Source organism: Sturnus vulgaris, chromosome 5 (assembly GCF_052056855.1).
Source record: "Sturnus vulgaris isolate bStuVul1 chromosome 5, bStuVul1.hap1, whole genome shotgun sequence".
Classification (NCBI taxonomy): Eukaryota; Metazoa; Chordata; class Aves; order Passeriformes; family Sturnidae; genus Sturnus; species Sturnus vulgaris.
The window spans coordinates 52400575-52426066 of record NC_142247.1 but is presented as its reverse complement, the minus strand read 5'-3'; positions in this window follow the sequence as shown (position 1 = coordinate 52426066).

Genomic DNA, 25492 nt, shown 5'->3' with positions numbered 1-25492 from the left:
GTAAATGAAGTCCCTGGATGGCTGTAATGAAAAAGTGCATCTGTCCTGCAGGAATTACCCAAACCTTCTTCCAATCTGTTTCCTATGGATTTTGATGGTCCTGCACAATTGCACAAAGGCTATTTTTCTGCTGACCGTGAAATCATGCTTGAACAAGTCCTGCAGCTTAGATGGGGATAGCCTCTACTGGGACCTTGCACAGGGTATCATGACTCTCTGCACTATCTGCTCAGTATCATTTTTTCCCATCCTTATGAGAAGGATTGCTCCACTGAAAGAGAAAAGAATGCAGCCAGACTATATGGTAATGTAATTTCCACATTTCCTGAGTATTAAAATACAGATAAGTAGATTGTGCTTGGGAGGGATTAATTAGATTCCTGTGATAGGTGCTATGATTTTACTGAGTGCTTTGTTCTCCATTTATTCATTTATTTGTTCTGAAGTTCTTAGTTAAGCCTCAAACACTTTTCCTACAATCCTCTTGTGCATAATTACATAGTAATAGATAATTCCAGAGCAAAATCCTGGTCCCATGGATGTCACACACAAAAATTAGGTCAATTGCCTCAGTTGTCAGAAAGCCAAGCTAAAACAGCTTGGCTGGAGCTCAGCTTGAGCTCTGAGCTTTTGACCTGGCCCTAAATATGCTTTTAACATCTCAATATGTATGCTACGTTCTATCTTCACCAGCATCAAATAATAACCTAAGGTGGGCAAAGTTTTGTTGTTTAGGTGTGAGACACAAGGGACACCCATCAATCTGGTAGATGCTCAGAGTGCAGATCAGGGTTGCCAGAGCTCCTTGTGAGCAGGTGCTCATGAAAGAAAACTTGAGAAAGTGGAGGCAAGAGATAAATTGCAAGATTTTCAATGGATTTGCACCTTCTTTTCCTGGATTTGATATCTAATACTTTGTATCCCCATAAAAAAACTTGTTCACACAAGCTTTAGAGGATAAATGAGTTTTCAGAAGTGAAGAAAAGTAACAAAACTGGTTATTTAAATCACTTCTGCTTAATTTTCCTTTAAAGACTAGAGAATAGGAAACATCGCCAAATTATTCACATATTAATAAAGTATTTTGCTTATCTGATATTTGCAAGGCTTAAATCTAAAAACAAGGGAAAAGAAGCCTCAGAATGACCTTTTTTCTCTTGAAAGACATTACAGAATGAATTAAAAATATGTTATTCTGGTAGGAAGTCTACCTCAATAATGAATTAGCTAAAGAGATAAACCATTTATTGTTTCCATGCCTGTTATTTACAGCTTTGATATTTAGACATGTACCACACCCTTTATACAGCATTGTGAAATGGAGCATCCTTCTCAATAACAAGCAAATTCAAATAATGTTAGATCATTACAGCAACTTATACACACAATCCCACTTCCCTGAAAGACTGATATGCATTTACTCTATCTTTCCTCCAAAATCAACATTTACTGAGGACATTAAAAGGTTATGTCCCTATAATCCATGGCAAACAATTTCATTCAAGCCCCCTCCACTGTCAGATACACTGTAATCCTTCTTTCACTTTTTCAAATATAATCCTACTTGTATATAAGATACCAAAATGCAGCTGTGCTGCTGCTGCTGCTAGGACACAACTGCCTTCCCCCACCAGCTTCATCTTTAACACAAAGCAACCTCCTGGCAGCTGTGGCACAGGTTAACTCTGCAGCCCACATTTCATTTTTATCAGCAGCTCCAAGCAAAACAGATCAAGGTGCAAACATGTTTATTTTCATTTTTATGAACCAGAGCTAGCTTTCTGTGTTTTTAACATTCCAAACTACCTGGTTTGTCTAATGCAGAGGAATGCGTGCCTTCTGTAGTATTTGTGTTCTGGGATTTCTTTTCTTGCTAAAAATTGCAGTAAAGAGTGCAAGATTGAAAACATATGCTCCATTGTAATTTAATATGAGGAGTTTGTTGTCATTTACAAACCATTAATGTTGAATTCAGTACTAGCAGGTCATCAAAACTCCCTACATTGAATTACCATCCAATATTCAATTTTCTATCTCGAGTTATTCTTTAATAAAATATGAAGTGAATCACTGTACAGCCGGTAATTTGCCAGGCAAGAAATTATTAAATCAAATGCAGGAGCATAGATTTAACTGTACTAGCCTCTTTTGTGCTCTGATTAGTGGCAAGATTTGTCAGAATACCTGCTCTAGCTTTGCATGTGTCTTACAGCCTAAAATGCTCTCAGCCCCTCAGCAAGGTTTCATCAAGATAGCTGCTTTTCAAAGACGTCTGACTTTTGTTTGTTTTCTTGAGACCTGAAAAACTCCTGTGCTGCATTAATTTTTATGTACAGAAATGGCAGCCACCTTCAGCGCTGTCAAAAAGATATATTCCCTGTCTGACTCAGAGCATGGCTATAATAATTGAATTTCTTATTATTTAACTACTAGGATTTTTAGGTGAGTATCCCATTATGTGCTCTGCCTGCTAGATTTCCTGCTGCAAAAGAAAAATAGCATGGAGTGTTTTTCTTTCTCGGAAATTTGATTACATTATCCAGAACTTGACATCATTGAAATAATTTGCTCTAATTAGAACAACCATTTCTGTCCTTATGTTTTGTTTGTTCCCCTTGACTTTAGACACTGCAAGCTGAAAAGTGTCTCATGCTTTACTAGAGGGCCCAGGGAATACTAAAACCAGCCATTCAGTATTGCTGTCACATATCCTGGAAACAGATGCTAACTGTCAAGAGCGGGAGCATGACATGGGCAACTGTACACTGACAGATAAATGTGACGGTAGTAGGAGGATGTCTTTCTGTTCCTTGGAGTCAAAGGAGATCCATCAGTGAGAAATCCATAAGGAAATCAGGAAAAACGCACCAGTGGGCTCTCGGAGGCGGAGAGACACAACCAGGCTATGAAAGCACCTACATTAAGGAGACGAAGACTGATGGGAAGAGCACACAAAGAGTCTAGATTACTTGGAAGTCATAGAAATAGAGAAAATGAAAATTTTCATCATTGTTGGCCGTGGTCTGTGCAGTGAAGAAAGGCATGAAAAGAGGACTCTCTCTTCCAATATAGTAGCTAGATGGTAACAAGGAAACAAGATAGGTTATTTTTTCTCACATGGTATATTTAAGCTGAAAACCTCCACGCTTAAGAATGTGAATGTTAAAAGTTTGTATTGATTCAAGGGAGGGCTTGATGGGCTTCTGGAGAACAAATCATCTGTGTTAAAAAGCATATAGAGAATATAGCATAGACAGTATCTGAATGTGGTTAGAGATTAGAGGGTCCTTGAGAAATGCATTGCATTACTTCTCCCACTCTTATTAGTCTTTCATGAGCATCAACATTTGCTGGTGTCAGCAACAGGATACTGGATTTATAGGAAACTGTAATTTAGTCCAAGAGAGCAACTTCATCTTCTGAATAGGAACATCAAAAATGTTTACCATGGGTTTCAAAAAACATGCAAGACTAATGAAATTTAATTAATTTCAAACAACAGGCTCACAAAAGTTTTGCTTAACTCAGATGCTGGTCATTTCAGAAAACAGCCAAAATGAGTGGGTTAGCTTTAATAATATTCCTTCTGAAATTATTTCTGAAATGTTGACTTTTTCATCCACGTTCGGAAAAAAAATCTACATCGTGCAAGTGATACAAGGCTTATCTTGGTTTCTGTGTTTAGCTGTGACAGGTTGAAAGTTAATTAGAAAGATTAACTGGATTTGATAAATGTTTACATTTCACCAGTTGTTAATCTTGATGAAACACTGATGTGTAAACCAAGTCTACTACCAAGTCATGCAGGTGACAACATGTTACTGTCATTGTCACTTACATGCACATTCTCAGAACCACCCAAATTTAACAAACTCATTTCAGGCACTTGTCTCAGGTGCTCATGTGTGTTCTGGAGCACTGCACATTAAACAGGGTTGCCCTCAGTGCTTGTTCCCATTCTTCTTGCAAACTATCACCTGTGACAAGAGAATGAGTGGCACCTGCATTCCTGACTCATATGACATACTTGTATAAAGTTGATACCCATGTCACACCACCGAAGGCACACCCCCAAATCACAGAAAGGCAAGGCAGAGATGCTGCTGTGCTACAACATTGCTAAACCACCCCCAGACAAGACCAGGGAAAGTGGAAACGGAAGGTGTACGATGGTCCCCATAACCAGTTCCGCACCATGGTCTGCACAGTCCATTCTGCTCTTCTCAGAAGAGAAGTGCAGAGTTGTCATAAATGAGAGCAGAACACCTTGAATGGAGATGAGGTGAGGAGGGAGGAGAACCTCCCTTACCACTGTAGGTCTCAGCACCTTCCTTTGCATCAGGAGGTGAAGTTCCCCACAGGGAGCATGCATGATCCGGGAGGTTAGCAGAGCTCCCCATCCACAGCCCTCAGAAATCCCACTGGGTCCTCTCTCCACAAATGTTAACATTTCTATTATGCTTGGTGCTAAGCATGATTCTCTTTGGTATTGTGTGCTGTGACAGAGCCTGCTGATTCTGCCTTTCACAGCTGCAGGAACATTTTGTCACTGATGATGTTTAGGGAAGAAGCTGAAATGGCCTCCTCCCCCCCATATCTCTTGCCTCTTGAATCAGAGATATTGAACTTGCTTCAGAGGTCAAAAAAGAAGAGTCAACATTTCTGAAAGCCTGACCTAGATTTTTGCCGGCTTTAAAGGTCAAGACAGACCCTTTTTAACTCTGATACAGGACTGGAGTCATTTGATATCAATACCATTACTGGCCTGCACTGCCTCAAGGCTGTGCAATTCAGGCACTAAATTTCATTTTCATTTCCATTTGGTCTTGAAGATCAGCAGGGAATCACAATAATTTAGCACATGTTGGAATGCAAAGGAACACATCCAAGAGGGAGGAATAAAATCCCTTCACATTAGAGATAAAAGAAGCTTTTTCAGTCACAGTTGTTGTCTTCGAAGCTAGAAGTAGAAAGTCATAAGTGTGTTTTTTGTCCTGTTGTTATAAGGCAGATTTTCCAAACGATGTGAAATTCTTCTTTTATATACTTTGGTACTCAGAGCTCCAATTTATTTAACACTCAGCTTGTCTCAGCATGTGATGTTGTAGATGAAATATAGACCTTCAGCATGAATAAGTATTCTAAATCACAAAACACATGCCTGTCAAAGGCAATCTCCAAAGGCAAAATGAGAATGATGATGTTGTGCAATTTTTACAAAAACCCCGTCAATATAACTTGCTTTGTTGAACATTGACTCAGGCTGTGGTTCTGCTTCTCTTGTCAGTTCATCTGGCAGATATGAAAAGAGCAGGTAAATTCTTTCTGTTTTCAGTTTGCCTTCCTCAATGCTGTATTCCTGGCCCACCAATGAGCTTTAGGTGTTCCAGGGGGAAAGTAATAATCTTCCCAGCAAGTTTTCTATATTAAGCAGTCTCCTCTCCTCTCCTGTCCAGTATTTATGAAATTAGTTCTTTTTCACTGTCACATTTAAGTCAATTGGGCTGAAATATGGTTGAAATATAATACTGAAAGTAAGCTCTTGCTAGTATGTTTATTTTTTTCTTTACCAAGATCCAAAACTATAGCATTTGCATAGATTTTACAGAGGGTATCTCTTCACAAAGTGGCTCAGACACCACCATGCACCTCTCCTGCCCTGCAGAAATCAGATATTCTGGCAGCTAGAGGACAGTGCTGAAGCAGGTTAGCCCAGCTCAGTCCCCAGGCATTCAGGCACTCACCATACAGACAGATCACTTTGAAAATTTTTTATCAGTCTGCCAAAACCCAGATTTTTAATTTTTTTTAGTTGCACTCTGGATTTGGATTGTGTGCGCTGTTGAGACAGGAATTCAAGTTTCACATATTCTTTATTCTCAGTTAACAAATTATTTACATCTAACTAGGTTTCAAGATAAGACTAGAATACTATTAATGTTTAAAAACCCCCTGGTTTATATCCAGACACTATAACATTACAGACTGAACTGACCAATTAAAGGCCTTCAAAGTCTAAAAAAAAATCTTTTTCAAACACTAAAATTGAGGATTTTCAGCACTTCACAATAAAATCCGGAGAAAGATATATAAGTATACAGCAAAACCAGCTATTATATGTTTTAAAGGTAGACCTTGAAGACATAATATTAATGTCACCAATAAAGACCTTAGGGTGTTTTTCAGGTTCTGTGTGGAAGGTAAATTCCTTATCTATGTTTGTAACTGAAAAGTTTCTCAAATGAATTTTTTTTTGCAAGGTGTCTGTGAAGAAAAAAGAAATGCATGGAAGTTACATGGTAGAAAGAAGGTGGGAGAAAAATCAGGGGTCCAGGAAAGATGCAGGAACAGAACTGCTGGAGACAAAGTTAGCAGCAGGCTGCTGTCTCCTGCTGTGTCATATATGTGTGATTTCTGCTGTTATACATGCTTAAAAGAATTTAAGGAGTTATTTATATTTTAAGAAGTATAGTATTGCTAATCTAAAAGAGTTTTTTATTATCGAATATTCATACATGTATATAATACTGTGAAAATAGCTATATTTCAATTCCATTCAAACATCACTAGATGGCACTAAGAGCCTCAAAATTCTTGGTCACAAGATGCAGTCATTAAAACAAATTATTTTGACTTCATTGTATTAATGTTTCCTTAAGATTTATAAGATTTTTTTTACAAAAAGCAAACCAGTTTTGAACACGCATTTACACAACATGTTCTGACATATATTCTAATTTTCTCAAGTACTACTGTAGTAAATAAATAATTCATTTGTTGAAAGGATATGCATCATCCTTGCACTTATTGAAAGTGGGCTGTAGCTTTTAAGTGTATCCCTAGGGTTCTTGCATTATAAACTTGTTTAATACCTGTGGTTTGTAGTAACATGGTAGTTTGAGCAATAGAGTAGTTTAATATAGATGGGATCATACTTAAATAGAAATAAAGAAAATGCTGAGGACAGAAATAAATGGCACCTTTCAAACCTTTTCCAGTACTGAGAGTGCCAGCTACCAAAGGCCTACTGAGGAGAGTCTGATCAAAATCCAGGTCCAGCATCACCAAAGGAAATGATGGGACCTTGGACACTTTTATCTAAATCTCTCCATTGTTGCAGAGTTCACATAGGCTGAAACTAAGAAACAGGCTTCTTTTTCATCATCTTTCAATTTTCCCAAGCCTGAAGTTCACAAATTTTTGGCTCATTTCTAGCAAATTACTCTCAAAAATTGTTTTGACTTGAGGTATACAATTCATGTTGACTTCCGTCTTCTAAATAGTAATAAACATGAACTATTTGGGGAAGATTTCACAAAACAGCTGGGGAGCAGTATAAATAAAGGGCTATGGCAGACATTTATCAAAAGCCAGTTTTAAAATTTTTTTTTTGAAAGATCAACTAGTGTGCAGAGAAACTTGAGAGTAACTAAGAGGTGTGTCTGAGGAATATTCTTGCAATTTAAACAGTCATAGGAATTCAAGAAGGAAAGAAAATTTTTTTCTTAAACCACACCATGAGGAAAACATGAAGACTATAGTAAGATGCTAGCAAATGTCCTGATGTTGTCATGGCTTTTCTCTCTCCTGCTCTGTTCCTGCATATTTTTTATACTTCTGTCTTATTAGATACAATATTTGAAATTTTTTTTGTTACAGGAAATGTTGTGCAGTTTCTGATATAGCACAAGTGTGGTGATCAGGTTTTCTGACCTTTCTGAATCTACTGTGACTGTCTGGGGACCTTTACGATTGTCATTGAATGATTACCTGAAATTTTAAGGTGCAAGCTTTGAAGGTCCCTTTTAACTCTGCTCCTACATTCACTCACTATAATAATAATATAAAATTATTATACTGCAACACTTGGAGCCGCTTTTGGTAATAATAATTTCTCCATCACAAATTTACCAAGATTCATTTTTATTAAAGCTCACTATCCCCACATCCTCCAAACTGGGATGACCAAAATATAGCTCAAAGATCACCAGAATATCTTGACTGCGAGGATTTAAAATACATAATGTAGGATTTCTTACTTTCAAAAGAAGTGAGTTTATTTAAAATGCTGTCTTTTTTATCAGTCGTTTATAAATGTTTTCTTTATTCTCCGTGGATGTAAATGTGAAAGAGCACATCATGCTGATACTCCAGTGTCACAGAGCTCAGAATTCGCTTCGCTATGGCCACAACCAGACCCATCAGGTCACAGCTGCCAAGAAGCCTCAAAAATCTCAGTGTTAGGGTTCTGAGCGGACCAGAAGAGTTGAGAGCAGAAGAGGGAGGGTGATATGTGTTGATAAGGACTTAAACATATATCCTTAAGGAAAACTATTATCTACGGAAATTAGCCAGGTTCCAAAGTAGAATTTTGATGGAAAATTTAATCTATTCCAAAATTCTTACCAAGTATCCCGTAGAAATTATAGAAAATTATTTATGTTTATTATATGAAAGTAATTAGGATTCTAACGTGAGTAAGTGGCTTTGTGCTGGAAGGTGCTGCTGAATTGTACAGACCCACTACAGATTCTCTCTGAGCTGTGAATCTGATAGGAACTATGAAGCTTTTAGTCTCTCTGGATAAGGAAGGATATGTCTTGGAGTGTGGAAGGCAAGGAAATAATTCTCAGCACTTTGGATAAATGACATTTACTTCCCCTGTAGCAGATAAATTAATTGGCTCTTCTTCTGTTATGTCTCTTCTGCAGAGAGAATTACAGAGAAGCCCTTTAAGTTTAAATTCATTTCAAGATAAGTAGAGCTACAATACCTACTGCTTTCACAACCATGTACATAACTGCCAGTATCACATTATTGGTGATGATTTGCCACAGGTGTGGAATTAATAAAATGAGAACAGCCTGTTTACACTTAGCCCTCACGTGGCTGTGACCTCTGCAAAAGGAAAAAGAAAATTCGGAATTCCCACGAGGCAAAGTAATTACAAGGAAAAACCCTAAAATGTAATTTCACTACTTGCCCTGTAACATGCCAAACACCTGCTGGTTCCACAATGTTGGCTCCTGCAGGAGCTGAGTCAATTTGGCATTCCGAAGTGCTCAGCATGTTTCAGGACAGCACCTGTCTGAGCCTGATACTCCATATCGATACACAAAATCACTAGTGATTGCAATCTTAAAGGGAAATATTGTCTTTCATAGATCTTATCATCTAAAGTGGGTGTAATTAGAAAAAATGCAAGTGAGTGTAATCAGTTTGGAATGTGCAATGGGCAGTTCTTGAACCAGACTTACAGCACTGACCCTAAGTTAAAGCACATTATGGAAGTAATTTAAACTGTCTGAATTAAAGGAAAATTGTATGTGCATTCATATGAAAATCTTGAATCTTGAGGTATGTTTTGGGAAAGGCTTTCCCTGTCAGACTTTCTCGCCCATAATTACATTTCAGTGTAAATATTCAAAGCAACATCTATTAGTGAATTTATATTAATAACCAAAAACCACCACAAACACAAACCTACATGGAAAAGCCCCCATATTCCCAGATGCTATGAGCTACTGTTTTTGCATGTCTTTCCCTTGTATAATTCTTAAATTCTTCTCAGCTTTTCCTAGAAAGATCCCACTTGTACCCCCACAGATGGAGCTTTCTGCTCTTTTCAGGAAAAGGTTAACAAATGAGCATTCGCATCTTAAAATTTTTACAAGCCACAGATATTGCACACACAGGCAAAGTCTGACCACTGTATTTTGGAGGACTGTAACAGTATAATCAGCAATCAGCTAATGAAATGTTCAGAAATTTCTCCTTCTCCGTGGGTTCCTACTCCCAATCTCCACATATAATTCAGTTAATTCCTATCACTCATGATAATTAGAACTGTACTTCATTTAGTTACTGCATCATAACATTTTGTTAACCTTACCATTAATGGCATGCTAAGGACTAGCAATAGTATTTTATTTGTACTTTTTGATAACTAAGGCTTATTCTGTTCATTAACAAATTTTTTTTCTGGTACAATTTGGTGGAACTTATCCCACTACCTTGAAGACCTAGTTACTGTAGAGTATATTTTGTTTACTTGCATATTTTAACAAAACTTCTGGTGAATTCATTATTTCAGTAAAGTCATAAAATTCCATGTGACTTGTTTGGGGCACTAGCATATGTTTGTTTATTTTATATACAGTAGGCTTTTTCCCCAGGACTAGACTTTCATAGATGGCAGCAGCCAATAAACACAGGCATCTGTTTCTTTTCTTTGTTGATGCTGAGTTTTCTTCATATATTTTAATCTGATCACATATTTTTATTTGGACATTTGTATAGTTAGAATGCTCTTTTACAGTCCTGAGAAACAGTTGCTTCTACTTTTATACACATAATATATATTTTCTGTAAAAACTATATTATATAATACATATTATATGTGTGTATTTATATATTCATAATTTTATATATATTTATACTTTTGAGTTCCTTCACTCAAAAAACGAGCAGCATATGTGTCCTTCTCTTCCCCTCCTGCTTTACATCACTAAACAACTCTGAATTTATCCTAATTGAGGCATTTAGAAAGAGTACCTTAACACTGCCTATTGTTATGTGAGCCAAACAGTAAGATCTTCCTTCAGGCTGAATCAATTGCCTCAAAGCAAGGGAGCAGCTTACAGTCTGGAGAAATGTGCTCAGTGAATGACTACCCATCTAGACTAATCCTTACAGAGGAAAAAAAACTCATCCCCAAACTTTCCTTCTGAATTTTAGATGACTTATACAGGGCACCACTGAAATGCTTTAACCTGTCCTAGCTTCACAGACTTCTTCTAGAATCGTGACTGGAAAGGAGATGCTGGTGCCTTCTTTAGTATTGTCTGTGAGGGGATTCATATTCCCTCCTGGATCATCACATTCAGAGCTCATGGCTTGGATTGTTCTTCTCAGAAGCTTGCAGATCCAGTGGCCCATTTGAGGTGAGGCTGCAATTTCTTAATCCCAGGTCCAGCAAGTAGTGAGACTGGGCACGTACCATAGGTACACATGCATGCACACAATACATCTGCACATACTTGCATATAGAGACAGATATCTCTACACTTGGCTGGCCATGCAGGCAGAAAATACAACACTTTAGCAAGAAGAGAACAGAAGGTCTGATCCTGTTTCCCTCTCTCTCTGATTAGGATAAAACCCATAAGTGGAAAACATGTAAAAATGTACACGCATAACCAGCAGTTGCCTGTGGATCTCAGTCCCCTCTGCTGCTGTCACTGGGACAAAGACAACCCCAGGCTGCCACTACGGCCTGGTTGCTGGTGTTCTGACCGCTCTGATCTGCCACACACACCTCCCCAACCTCCCTCCCCAAAACACCCCCATATTTTGGGGATAAGGCACAGGGCACTGCCAGACACAAGAAGCTGTTTACACATTTTATCCCTTTTCTCCACTATTTTTTCACACTTGTTTTTTTTTCACACTCAAATGACCTTGATTCCTCCTTTTGCTCCACTTCTGATTCCTCTCCTAAACATCCCACAATAAGCCTCATCTATGTCAAAAATCCATAGCAGAGTCTACACCCTTGGAGGCAGGAAACCCCCTAGACTCTCCATCTGTAAGGTGAAACAGGGAGAACCTCCTAGGCAGTGGGGCTGGTAGCTCGGAGAGCAGATGTGGTTTGCTGGCACTGATTGGGTTACAGGGTTTCTCAGGCTTGCATTGCTCCCCACCCCTTCATGTTTATGAAAATTAGCTTTAAATCAGATAACACAGAAGTATTACTTTGCACAGAAATAATTAGTCACTAGGCTAAAATGAGCCTCAGTCAACGGCCTTGCTCTTGGGTCTTGAGCTGTCACTCAAGAGCAACCTGGGTCTTCTGGCAGCACAGTGATGCCAGATAAAACATCCAATAACAGCAGAGATCCTGGGTTTAAATTTCATGGTGTCATCAGATCTTTACACTTAAATAGAACAGTCTGTGCTCTTTTCAATGCTTTATGTGCAGGTCAGAGCACAAACTGGAGGCCAGGTCATCTTCTAGGTGCCTGAATCATCTCATCACTGACTCATCCTCACAATTCTCATCTGTTGCCCCACTGCTTTGATGAACCCACCATCTCCAACATATAATCAGAGTCTGGGTGTTTTCCCAAGAGTTTAGACTTGCAGCTTTAAACCCTCTCCAGTAGAAGAAGATGCAGCACCTTCTTTCCTCTTGAATGTTCATCCTTGAACATCCGTGCATAAAAATGGAAAATAGCACTGCCAGTACATACTCTAGACATGTATTTGGAAGAGATCTATGTATTACAATATATATGCCTGTTGGATGGAGTCCCCATCTGAGAAACAGTACTGTACAAATGAAGGTATGGTTTAATGTTAAATAGTTCTTGAACTTTTGTAGATGCCTGAACTTAGAAGAAAAAAACTTCAAATACCTGGGGAATTCTATACATGGGAAACATGAATACCCATGGACTTAAAGCATCTTGAGGATATGATGGCAAGATGTTAAGTGCTAGATCTTGGATGTCCACCTACAGTGAAAATTTGAAACTAAGTGATTGAGACAACCTCTCCTTCTGTATTTATAAAGCCTATCTGGCATCTACATTTGTTGTGTGTCTACCTTGCAACCCTGATGGGTTCTCTGTACCTTATCTTTGCAGTCTAAATAGAGGCTTTCAAGCACAGACAGAGAATGCTGTGCTCTGAGCTGCAGTCCAACACATTTGCAGACACATCTCCAAAGTGGGCAGAACAAACACATGCACCCAGCATCTCTTCCAAGAGACAATCATACCTTCAGACAATGAGTCATGCAGTGAGTCAACACCTGTGCTGGACGTCACCTGTGTTTCTAGAATTCAAACATAAGTAACTTGAGTGTAAGTTTTGGTTTATGTCAAGATAAATACACTCAACACTTCAGTTATGTTGCTGGGTGTCTCCTTGGAAAGACTAAATGATCTTAGAAGTTCTACTCCAGTAGACCGACATTAAAAAATTATCCCCCAATTAATGTGAGACCAATAAAGGTTTATGTCATTTCTTTTAGCCAACGTTCCCAGGATTTTTTGCATCCATTATTCAATAAAAGCTTCCCCACAGCCTTGTAAGAAAGCCAAGCATTACTTTCCACACTTCCTGTATAAATAAACAAGCTCAGCCAAGGTTAAATAACACCAGGTAGCACAGAAAACCTTTAATTCCAAATTACTGCAGTATCTGCATTACTGGAAGAAAGGGTCAAAATTCCAATGCTATTTTATAGCCAAAATGTATGAAATTACTTGTCTGCAGATTAATTATTAATATACAGAACTATCCTTCCTCCTACAGACAGCAAACCTATGTAATTAACCTGGGATTCATGCATTTTTAAGAAATAGAAAGCAGATAAGATGGACTTTGCTTCCCATTAACCAAGCTCTCGTAAGGAAGATGAGATGGGCTGTGTCACAGTTGTGCCTAAGCACTCTGGACTAAGAGATAAGATTATTTCACCTGCAGTTTAAAAAGGTACTAGTAATTGATTGGAGGTTCTCATTGCACATGTGATGTAAAACGCGTCAGCTCAGACTTTAGTCTAGGTCAATAGAAGAAAAAATGTTTTCCCTGACAAGTACCAGGGAAGGAGCATCCACACTGGCAGTAACTTATTAAGGTTCAGAAACCCACTATTCTACCTAAACCATTAGAGATAAACAACCTATCACCCTAATTAAAATGAAGCTTTGGAGGCTGCTCTTCAGAAGAAATAGAATGTGCAATGCTGGCTCGATTCTGTCTCATACAGGAGAGAGAATGATTATGCAAAGCCATAAGTTCACTTTATAGATGAGGTAGTAATATTAATGAAGGAGCTCTTGAAAACAGAGAAGCATGTGCAAAGCTTTCTTTGCAGAATAAGAGATTATACTGTCAGTGTTGAATAAAAGCTTGCTATGTATTAAATGGGTTTATTCTTAACGGACATTCTCAATGTCTTTTTTTTCCCCTACATTCAGCTGTATCTACTATAAAGTATTATAAGAGCTTACATCACTTTTATTTTGTAATTATGCTTTTTATCAGGAAATAAGCCCTGGCATTGGGTTGGCATATGGTCATCTGTGCTCCACTGGTTATTAGGATGCTTTGAGACAGAGATGAACAGGCAGCTGGATAGAGTGCCTGACTGCAGGAAAGGAAGGAGAGAAAGAAGGAGTGTCACAGCCCAGAAGTCACCTTGCCCAGACAAGAACTGTGGGAAGCCAGGCCACCTACTGCTCTTGCTGCTGTCAGGGGAAGGGCACAGCATCCTGAACTGGTGGTTGTTGCAGGACAAGTGACTCTGAATAAGTACCTTAGAAACTAGAGAGCAAAGGCACTAAATGCTACAATATATGATTAGTAATGGCTCCATCTTTCTCCTTTTTAAATCTACAGAAATTTTCCTATGTAAACAGGAGGGGATTGAGAAGCTTTGGGAAACAGAAGATGTTGAGTAATTGCAACCTTACAACTGAAGCTAGCAGGATGGGTGCTGCAGAGGGGAGCAGGCTGCATCCTAGTGTAATCCTCAGGGCATTGCACAGCCAACAGTAGGTAGAGACCCAAGAAAATACATCTGAAGCACTTTGCAAAACCTTTTTGTTCAACTATGTTTTTTCTATATTTGAGGGAGTTTCTGTCAATGGAAGTGATGTTTTTCTCTGTAATAGGGATTTTTTTTTAAGTAGAGTATTGCTACAAAGTTCATTAATCACTCATCTAAAGCTTTCTAACAGCAATCTATTTCATTCCATTATTGGACTCTAAATGAAAAGCAATGTAATTTAAAATTCCAGACACAGATTAAAATGAGCAGTTGTCAGAACTCCATTTTCTTCAGGAAAAAATTAAAATGGTTACTAGCCACTACCTTATTCCAGTCATTTTTTCCTCTTCCCTATTGAGTAATATGGTACTGAGAATATATATATTAGCACTTACAAGCAAAATGAAGATAAACATCCTGCAAAAGATTTCAGAACTATCCCTGAACCAGAAGCATGAAGAAGCAGATGAGACACTGAAATGCACTCTGAATTTAAATGGACACTTTTAAAATAATCTCTATTCAGGGCTAATATTGTGTTGAAAATTCACTAACAGCAAAATAGCTCAAAGAGAGGTCTCATATGTAAAAATAAGCAGAAAAGCCACCATGGAAACAAGGAAAGAAACAGTCCTGTAAAGACATCCTTCTTCCATTTAAAAACCTCTGCTTCTCCCAGGGTTTCAGCATTGCCACTGAATATAATGGCAGAACAGTTGCACCTGCAATTCCTCGTATAAAGAGTTATTTTTGATTCAGACTGGGGACAGCAAAAACTGTGACAGCCTAAGAATGTTTCCTAAGGAAAGGGGAAGATAAGACATCAAGTACTACAACATTTGACTTAAACAAATCCAGAGAACAGCCTCTCTTGACAACGGTCAAAAGTCTTCAATAAGGTTGCACTGCCTAAAATGACAGAATGTCAGGGTAATCTTTGCAAATAAAATATAAAAAAAATTTTTGGGACTTCCCTCACTGTGGATGATCTGTGAAATGGATTTCTCCCTGATAGCTGCAGTGGTGCCAACCACAATTATTCCTGGTTTGTATTTTCAGCTAGCTCTTTTGTACAGCACTCACTTGTACACTGTGAACTTCAGCGAAAAAATACTTTGTGTGCATAGATCAGTGTCCAGACTCTGCTGGGTGGTGTGTAGGTCTTGTCAACAGCTTTCAAAAAGACATACAGTCAGAGCAATAAAGTGCCGAGAGTAGTGAATAATTAGTATTTATTTCCAGAGCCAGACCACTCTGGAAAGCAGGTTTCCAAAACAAATCTGGCCTGATTTACATCACCAGGACATAGCTTTATCCTAAGCAATATTTTAAGCAGCCAGTCTGTCCCTTCTGGAATATCCAGGAGCCAGTGTTCTTCCCTGGGAAGAGACAAGAAAGGTGAAGCAAAGCAACATTCTGCAGGCAGATGTTCCCAGCTCTCTGCATTCAAGACACAGAGGTGCTTTGTATAGGAAATGTCACCACAAAAAGCCAGATAATTTAGCACACAATTTTGCCACCACCAGTCTCGTGGCAGCTGGCAGAGATTACTGCTCATTTCCATCTCAGAAAAAATTATTTAGAAAGATATTTTCTTGCCTTCACACATGCAGTCAAGAAAATTCACAGAGAGGGCAATTGTTCAGACCTTTTAAAGGTGTTTCCAGGTGGGTACTCCACAGAGCTTCCTTCACTCTCTGCCCTGCATAGACTGACTGAGACATCTAGTCTGTATCAGCTAGGTAAATGAGATTGTAACACATTACAACAATGGATTCATTTTGCTCTGTCTTTTGCCACAACCTTGCCTCTATCAGGTAGGTAATCAAGCCTGTTGTTCTGTCCTAGAGTCAGTTTCATCTGGATACAGCCCCATGTTACCCTCGCCAACTCACTCCCTTTTACACGATGCAGAGATTTACTTTTGTGAAAACATCTTTTCTGACTTTGAGTACTGACAGCCAGCTTCTGCGAAGGGAGGGCAAATGAGAACATTTTAGCAGGCAATAAAAGGATGATCAAGCTCATGGGTTTTCTCATCAGAGATCCTTGTCTTGTGGTCGAATGATTTTGGATACTAATCATCTGAAATAGTGTGGTGTCTTGCATTCCAGTGACAGAATGGTTATTGTACAAATAATACTTCAGGCTGCATGAAAGAATGTGGTTTAGTAGGTCATGCCCTTGAGGGATTTTTTTAACTGGAAATAACTTTTATAGAACCAAGAATGAGTTAGTAAGATACTAATTCCTCATGCACTTCTGCAATGGGGACACCCAAAGGCACAATAACATTGATAGGTAATTTTTGATTCTGTGAGGGTGTCCTGGTTTTGGGCAAATTTGGGGGAAAACCTCCAGAAGGAGCCCCCAGACCGCAAACCCCACGACTCCTCCCCCCCACCACCGGGTTCGGGAAGAATTTCCTCAGAGAAGAGTGGGAGAAAAAACCTGTTTATTTAACAAGCAAGACACTCCCCAGCACAGGAAAAAAAGACAACACCAGCTGACAAAAAACTCTTTCACCGTTCTGAAGGGATGACAAGTTCAGTCTCTCCGGCGAGTGGTCGCTCAGTTATCAGTCTCTGGTGCTGGGGATGACTGCTGCAGGTCACAGAATGCAGACTCCCGGTGTTTCTTGGGGTTTCCCAGGTCCCCGTCCGGAACAGGTTCAGATGGTATCCAGGAGAGGGAGGGGACGGGGTGGAAGAGAAAACAGTCCAGGGAAAAAGTTGGACTGCCTAGCTGAACTAACTAATAAGCAAAAAGCAAGGGCAAAGCAAAGGAAAGAAAAAGAGGCACAAGCGAGCAAGCAGGCAAGCAAGCAAGCAAGCAAGCCGAGCTAAAACCTCTCCTAAACATAGACCATGGAGGAGGTGAGCCGGCTGATAACAAGACAAAACAAATCTTCACTCTCAGAGTCAGTCCTGGAAGCACAGGACATAATACCAAACATAATCAGGACACACGATTGGAGATACAAACACCATAACATCACCCTAGGACAGAGGGTAATTTTATATCATTCTTAATACCAAATTAGTTCACAGCATCTTCTTACACTTCATATTTTTGTAGGCATTACCTGTATGATTAACCCTGGTATTTCATGGGAGGTAATGTGTCTCATGCCACAGGTCTACATTGCAACATCTAGACTCTGCAGGAGCGTCCTGACAACCAATGACATTCTCTGCTTATTGCTGTGTGAATCAACTGGTTCCACTTCAGCAAAGAGGAAGTTTGTGGTAATTGTAAAAGTCACACACCTGAGAATTATCCAATACTGCAAATGACAAAAGCATCATTAGCCCTGAAGGTTTCAGCTCACAGATGGAGAGAGCTCTGATGCCGTCTACAGAGGACACACGGGAGGGAATGAAATAGGCAGGCAGCTTCTGCTGATTTCAGGCCAAGCAGCATGAGATTTGGCCAGAAATTCTTTGGATTTCTGATATAAACTAGTGAGCCCTCATATCTGACCCAGTGTAGTCCTGCTGGCAACCTGTAGTTAAATCTGGCATTCAGAACACTTCCATCTGGTGTCTTCCCTGGAGGAGATGCAATAGTCATTCAAGTATGAATGACACTTGAAGAGACAGATGCCTCTTCCAGAGGCTATGAATGAGCTGCCACAGCACTGTTGCTGCCACCTCTGTCAGATGAGGACAGGACCCAGAGACAGACCTTCCAGCTGTAATTACCTTCTGCCAATTTCCCCTCACTGCCTACAGCAGTGGTCTCCAAAGACAGTCACAGGGTGCAGCTATTACTGCTCTTGATGATAAGAAATTGAGGGAGCAACAGTTTCCAGAAGATGAGAGTGCCCAGTGAAAAAAAAAAAAGAAAAGAAGGATGCCAAAAAACCTGAGTGAGCAGGTTGTCTTATCCCTATCCAGAGACAAGGACCAGGGCAAGATTTGAGATGTATTTTTAAGCAGAAGGATATATCCCTGACACTCAGACATTTCTGAAGTGCTCTCACAGAGCTGAAACCCAGGCTTTGGACCAAGGACCTGTTCTTTCCTTTGTCTGGACTCTGCTGCCCACAGACCATCTTGGCTGTGGAGCCAACATACCTCAGCCAGGCATTGTCTGGAGAAATGGAGAACAGAAACAGGCATAGCTCTGCCCCAGAGCTGTGGGGGTAGATAAAAGAGTCTTGATACTGAATAGACTGAGCACAGAGGCAGTATGACACAGACAGGTAAATGATAAGACAGAAATACCGTGAAGCAGCCGGCAATGCTGGAGCTACAGGTTATATATAATACCAGGAGGAGACACCAGGAGAATCACCAATGCTCCTTTGCATATAGTGGGCAGCTGGAAAGGGGTCTGCCTGAAAACAGCCCTGAGCCCAAAATCTTTACTGTTGATAGCCATCTGAGGGCAGAAGGAAGAGAAACTCAAGGATGTAAGGAACTGTCACTAGTAGGATTGTAATTTACTATTCACACGTGATAATTATTCAAGTCTTCCTAAAATTTCCTCAGGTAGTGAAGGCTTTCCTGTCCCCTTGGCAAAGCATTCAGTACTTGTCAGTGATAATATGTTTTCTATTAAATTTGGCTGGGAAGTAATTTGGCTTTCTCAGGTTTCAGAGTGACACTTGACTCAGTTTTGGTTTCTATGTTTACTGAGGTTTTCAATCCTACACTCAGTTTTATGTTCCAAAGTCTAAGATTGATAATAATAATTATATTACTCATATCCTTATGCCCTTGTGTTCTTCACACTCCGGGGTATAATTAACAGATGAGTCAGTGGGTAGAAAAGTGAGGGACAGAATGGCCCTTTCATACACTCCCAAATGATAAACAAACCAATCCCTCTCTAGGTAATTCCTGAAAGGACATTTCATTTGTCTTATGGACACCAGAGATACATGGGAAACAGGAAAGGCTCACTTTCTGTGTTTCTCAGTGAAACCTCTCAGTAGCTGAAGAATAGTTACGGCTGGAGATTTATTTTTTTCTAGAGCTGCATGTGGTCAATGCATCTGACTGCTTCATAAATACTTTTAGGGAACATTCCAACATTTATCGGAGAAAGAAGAAATAAAAATAGAAAAAAGAATTTTAAAAAGAGATAAATCAGTGTGAAGTGTTTATTTTCTAAAGAGATCACATACTGGAGTCCTTTCATAATGACTATTTCTATTGTACCAGATGACTGATAGAGCATTAATCAGCTAATCTGCTGACTTCCGTGGGCTAGAGCAGCATTTTCTCATGCTATTACTATTGATCCATTACCATGCCATTAGCTTACAGAATTGACTTACAGAGAGCACTTTAGACACAGTAAAAGTAGATACTACACAAAAGTTCCCTCTATGTTTGTTAATACACTAGAGCTAAATTCTCAAGGATTGACACCACTGATGTACGAGAAACTGTAACTTGTCTGCCACTTAGCCTTGTAGGTCTGTGATTCACCTTATGTCCCCATGGAGATAGTGCTAACGTTATATGGGATGTCCACTGCTTGCAGTAGTATCTCTTGATTTAATATTAACAGTTAAATTAACTGTAGGATTACAGAACAGGTGGAGTCTAAGCATACTATATTCTAACTTTAACAATATTTAAAGTTCTCAGCAAGCCATTTTCCCTGTCAGTTCCGGCTCTAGCAATCACAATGATAAAAATTGTCTAGTGAAGAATTTTTTTACACAGCCTACTTTGGACAAATACTTTTGGAAGGAAAAGGGGTTTTGAGCCTCAGACATTTTCCAAATGCTACTCCTCATTCAGCAAACACAGAACGCAACTCTTTCATATCTGGACTGTGAACATACTCTCACTAAAAACAGGCTAAAAAAATTCCACTGATGTCCCAGGAAGATGATCAATCCCCATTGTTCACATTTTGACAACAAGAATCTAAATAAACACCAGGTGTTTCATAAGTAGGACTGGCTTTGAAAAGAGGTGAAGAAGATGATTGCAGAAAAATCCACACTGGCTCAGAACCAGTGACAAAGTGGCTTTTCCATGGCTCCATTTGCACTGACTGGTTCAGAGTGTAGAGAGCAGCCCCACAGGCCCTGTATTACCCAGCCTGCACCCCTGCCCTCTCCCCTCTAGCTCTGCACCTTCTGGCAAGAAGCCACGCTGGCAGGAGGCTTCCCAAGCACCGAGACAAGAGCAGAGAGGAAGCCCAGGGGGGGGCAGCACGACCTTGTCTCACCTTTCCCTGGTCGGTCACATAGTATCACCTGGGTAGGGCTTGTGATCTGCGAGGGAAAAAAGGGACAGGTACCTTCTGGGTCCAGGTATGGAGTTAGCAGATATGTGAGACATGCCTGCAGAGAGGGGAATTTGCTCAGCCTGTGGGCTCCTAGCTGGCCATGGAAGACAACACTTCAGTGAGCAACTTTGTTGCTGACACAAAATTGATTTTTTTATGATCCAGTAGAAGGACGTTCAATTTTCAGCTTTGGGGAAGAAAACCGCGCTTGCCTGCTTTTCTGAGGTCACTGAGCCTATCTTGCTTGCTGAGGTTGTGAAAGAGTAAAACAGCCTTATGCAGTGCAATGTGACAGAGTGCCAAAGAGATCCCTCTGACAAGAACAACAAGGAGGCAGCTCCATCATATCTGCCTCAGACACATGCAGCACATTTGAATCACCCTTTTTTTGCAGCTTAGGGAGCCACTGACACCAGTGAGGTTAACTTCTAGCAAGTCAATTTGCATTCATTTCAGACCTAAGAAAAATAATGAGTGTATAGAGCACAGTGATGCTGAATGCAGCCCGAAAAGATGGGTGGCAGGCACAGCTGTTAATGAGTTAAATGAAATTGACTTTATTTAAACTCCACATTTTCTCAGCCAAATGTGCATATCCCAGAGCACATCTTAAGAAGAGGATATAGTTTGCTTCTTAATTTGGAAACAAGGTGCCAATATAAAATCTACCAGAACCTTAGTGAGTGTGGTCAGGAGTCATAGGTCGTTTATGAGCTTCCAAGATAAGGCTTAGTCTCTCTTAAAATGAATAGTGCAAACAAACAGGCTTTATTCTTGACTGTCTTCCTGCATTACTTACCAGAAAATCTGAATACAACCCTTTATTACCGTAAAATGACTGCAGATTGTTCCCAGAAAGGGACTCTTGGAGGCATGAGAAATGCATCTCCTCCTTTTTAAACTGTGTAAGGATCTTCCAGACTTGTTGAAAACTGCTCAAAAAAACCGAACCAAACCAAACCAAACCAAACCAACCAACCAAACAAAAAAAAAGGTAGTCCGGGAAAACAGGCCTGAGGCAAATTTGAATGAAAGTCAATATTAACACTGTGGCTACAGTGTACAGGTAAAGAAAATAGAATGGATTCTGTAAACTCATTATTCTTTCTCCTTAGCTTTGAAAGTGTCTGTTTAATTCCTTACACACCTGATGAGACACCTTTTCCTTTATGGAGATCATTCATATTAAATTAATAACTCAGTTTTATTTAAAATGTAATTCATAGACAAATTCTATATTCCCTCTGGATTCTATGAATTATAAACCATACACTAAATCCATTTTACTTAAACCAACAAATATTCTCTTTCAAAAGACAGGAATTCTTCCACACTATAAGAATATCTTTAGCAATATCTAAGTAGGCAGATGATAATTACTCGGAGGTTTTTTGTCAAGCCTGTAAATCTGATGCACACTAATTGGAGTTTTATGTGCAAATAAGTAAAACTTCATTCTTCAAAGTTCTGAACAGCTTGCCTAACACCTGGAAGTGGTAAGCATCACTTCAAGGTGCGAAGCTCCTCTAAGAACCCTTACGTGAATGGGGCTTCTGTTATAACCCAAGGCTTCTCCAGCTGGTAACAGAGTTTGATGCGTTTATTATATATTCTGTCCAAAAGTGAGAAATCCCTTTATATTTATCTGTCTAATCTTTGTGTTTCACTCTTGGCTAGACAGACTTAACAGAGAACAGTGAGTGCTGTCAGACTTCTAGGAATATCAGCTGCATTTGCAATCATCTTCCCAATTCTTTTCTTCAAAATAATGAATGTAAGTGTATTAATACAATGTAATAATAATAAACATGTCTATTTTTTATAACAAAAACTGCAAACCATGCAGGAAAGTACTAGACGAAAATCTCACACTCTGAATTCCTTATCTAACTCAACTCTCTTATGATGTGGCTAAAAATCAAAGTAGGGTTTATTTTTCCTCTAAAGAGTAGTTCTCTGTACTCCTGTATTTGCAGTCACTGTTCCACACCCGCGCTGGACAACAAAAGCAGGCAAAAATCACTTGAGAAACTATTACATTACAATAATGATAACACCAAGAATTCAGTTTTTTGTTTGTTAAGTTGTAATTGCCCTTTTTTGTGTCATTTCTTGTTTTTCTGACAAGTGTACAGAAAAGAGTTTTTGTTCAACATATATAATAAATGCTTGTCAAAAGCTTGTATGTCCAGACAGTCAAAATATCATCTATGTTTTTAACCCTGAAAGCATTATTGTTAGTCTCTGTCTTTAAAATACTACCATTTCAGTCCACTGGGCAGTCTCCCTGACCAAGAACCTTCTGCTGAAGTGTTTCTATTTCCTTAGAGTGCCACAATACATCATCCACATTTCTGCTTCCACAGGAGTTCAATTTCTCAACTGCATATATAAACCATTGTATGTTAGCTGTGCACTGCATAATTACAAGAGCAGACTTAAATTTCACAGGTATTTTAATGGTGCAGTTTTTGAAGTAGCATTCTGTTTATTTTTATCATCATATAGTACTCAAACGAGAAGAAACTGAAAAACATTATTTTCAATTAAACAAAGAAGTTAATGTTTGAAGACTTCTCTCAAAAATTAGAAGCTGGAGAATAAAATCTGTTATTTAATTCTATTATGATTTTCCGCTCACATCAGTGTGGTGCATCACAATATATTACCAGAAACTAGCTGAAATTTGCTGTTGCCATTTGGCTAGCTGCAATGAGTATTTTGTTCACAGACAAAAAGTAGTTACTTTTCTGGATTCTGCTGGGTAAAATCTGCCCACTGTTTGAATTTTGTTGACTATCATACAGATTCAAGTGTTACAAAGTGATTTCAGATTTTCCAGCTTTATCTCTGATGCATTGAGTGTTGTTCAGACTTTTGCCTCAGTAGTGATATGACTCCTATTGGAAAAGATTCTATGTAGTTGTCCTATGTGCTATGAAAACATTTACTGAGGCAGATATATGGGACACAGACAGGAGGTACAGAATGAAAGGTGGAACGAAATACAGAGGAATGTCTGAAGGTGCCTGCACTGAAATGTTGAAAATTCACAGAGAATTTCTTGCTTCTGGAAAATTTTGCCATTTCTCTCTCAAAGCTATATGTGCTCAGAGTCTTCATGAAAAAAAAAAAAAGATAATAAATGCCCTACACTGCCCCCTTAAAATAAAGATCTTTTTAGCAAAAACTTCACCTTCTAAGTTGACATAATTTTTTACCTAAAGGTTTGGCATGTTTGACAGTCTCTAAAATGTAAAGCTCACATCTGCTCACATACCACATACCATATATCTATTTAAACTTTTCAACACCAGATTACAAAAATATTACACAATTACTCTTCTTTTCTAAAACAATGGGTCCCTCCAGGTAAGACATATTTTGCCATGACTCTCTTAGCTGTTTAAGTTATCCACAGGGTGAAGTCTCTATGATTAACTGCTCATTCCATTCAGTGGCAGAATGTTAACTCCTCAAAAGAGTGCAGTTCAGCTCACTTAGAATACTGTGGGGGGGTTTCTGCATTTGGATAGATGAACGACTAGTTTTAGAGTGAATGGAATGTGTGATATGAGAAGTTGCATTCTGCGGGGCTGAGGAAACCAAGAACCAAGGATGGGTGTAGCTTAACTTCCTCTTTACAAATACCTTTGGCTAGGGCACGCCCCGGGGTTGGGCATTGTTTGAACTCAAAGAGCCATTCTGCTTCAGGACAACTGAACCAACATCATCCAGCAGAATGATCTAAATCCCCTGAGCACAGGAATGGCAGGACTTTGCTTTTCCAAGCACTCGCCCTTACTCAGTTCAGCTCAACAAGAATAACACTGAATTTTCCCTGGGGAGAAAGGGTCTCCTGTGTCCCTTGCACTGTGTCTGTGTGAGTGGCAGGGGCAGGGTGTTCCTGGGCCAGGACTGGGGAATCTGTTGTTGCATGGCCACCCTGCATTGGTGATGTGGGTGATAGGCAACACTGGGCAGAATCAGCTTTGAAGGCAACTCAATGTGAGCAGAACGACCAGGACTTCAGGGGCAGGTGGGGGATACACGTGAGAGGCCATAACCGACCATTCAGCTAAGGTAAGAGGATGAATGAGCCCTGAATAGATGAGGATTACAGAAGGATAGAGACATCTGAAAATAATGAAAGGACTAAAGATACCTGTGCCATCTCCTTGGGGTTAATAGGAGGGCAGCAAGTAAACTAGTATATGGGAGAGAGGAGACTGTGGGAAGAAAAGCAAGCTTTGGCTTCCTTTGTTTCATGGGTACTACCAGGAAATAATGCAGTATTCCTTTCTTTTCTCTGTGGTCATGAATAGGAGAGAAAAGTGAGAAGTTTCAGGCCTGCTCAGCAGCAAAATGAGAAGCAAGGAAAGCAAATCTAGCTTCGTTCTTTATCATTTCTGATGGAGGAAGGGAGCGAGTAAGGGAGCAGAGCAGAACAGATTTGCATATTGCTGGAGGAGTGGTGGGCAGAGTGGGAGGACAGTGAAACTTTATGTTTCTGAGATGAAGAGAGCTGTGAAAACTGGAAACCTAGTTTCACTTGATTTGGTCATTATTGTGTGGGGCACAGAATAAATCTAAAAAATTCCATTTTATTGGACAAGGGGATTTTACAGACCAATGTAGTGTTTAATTAATGCTGACATGTTCCTGTGTTTATTTGTA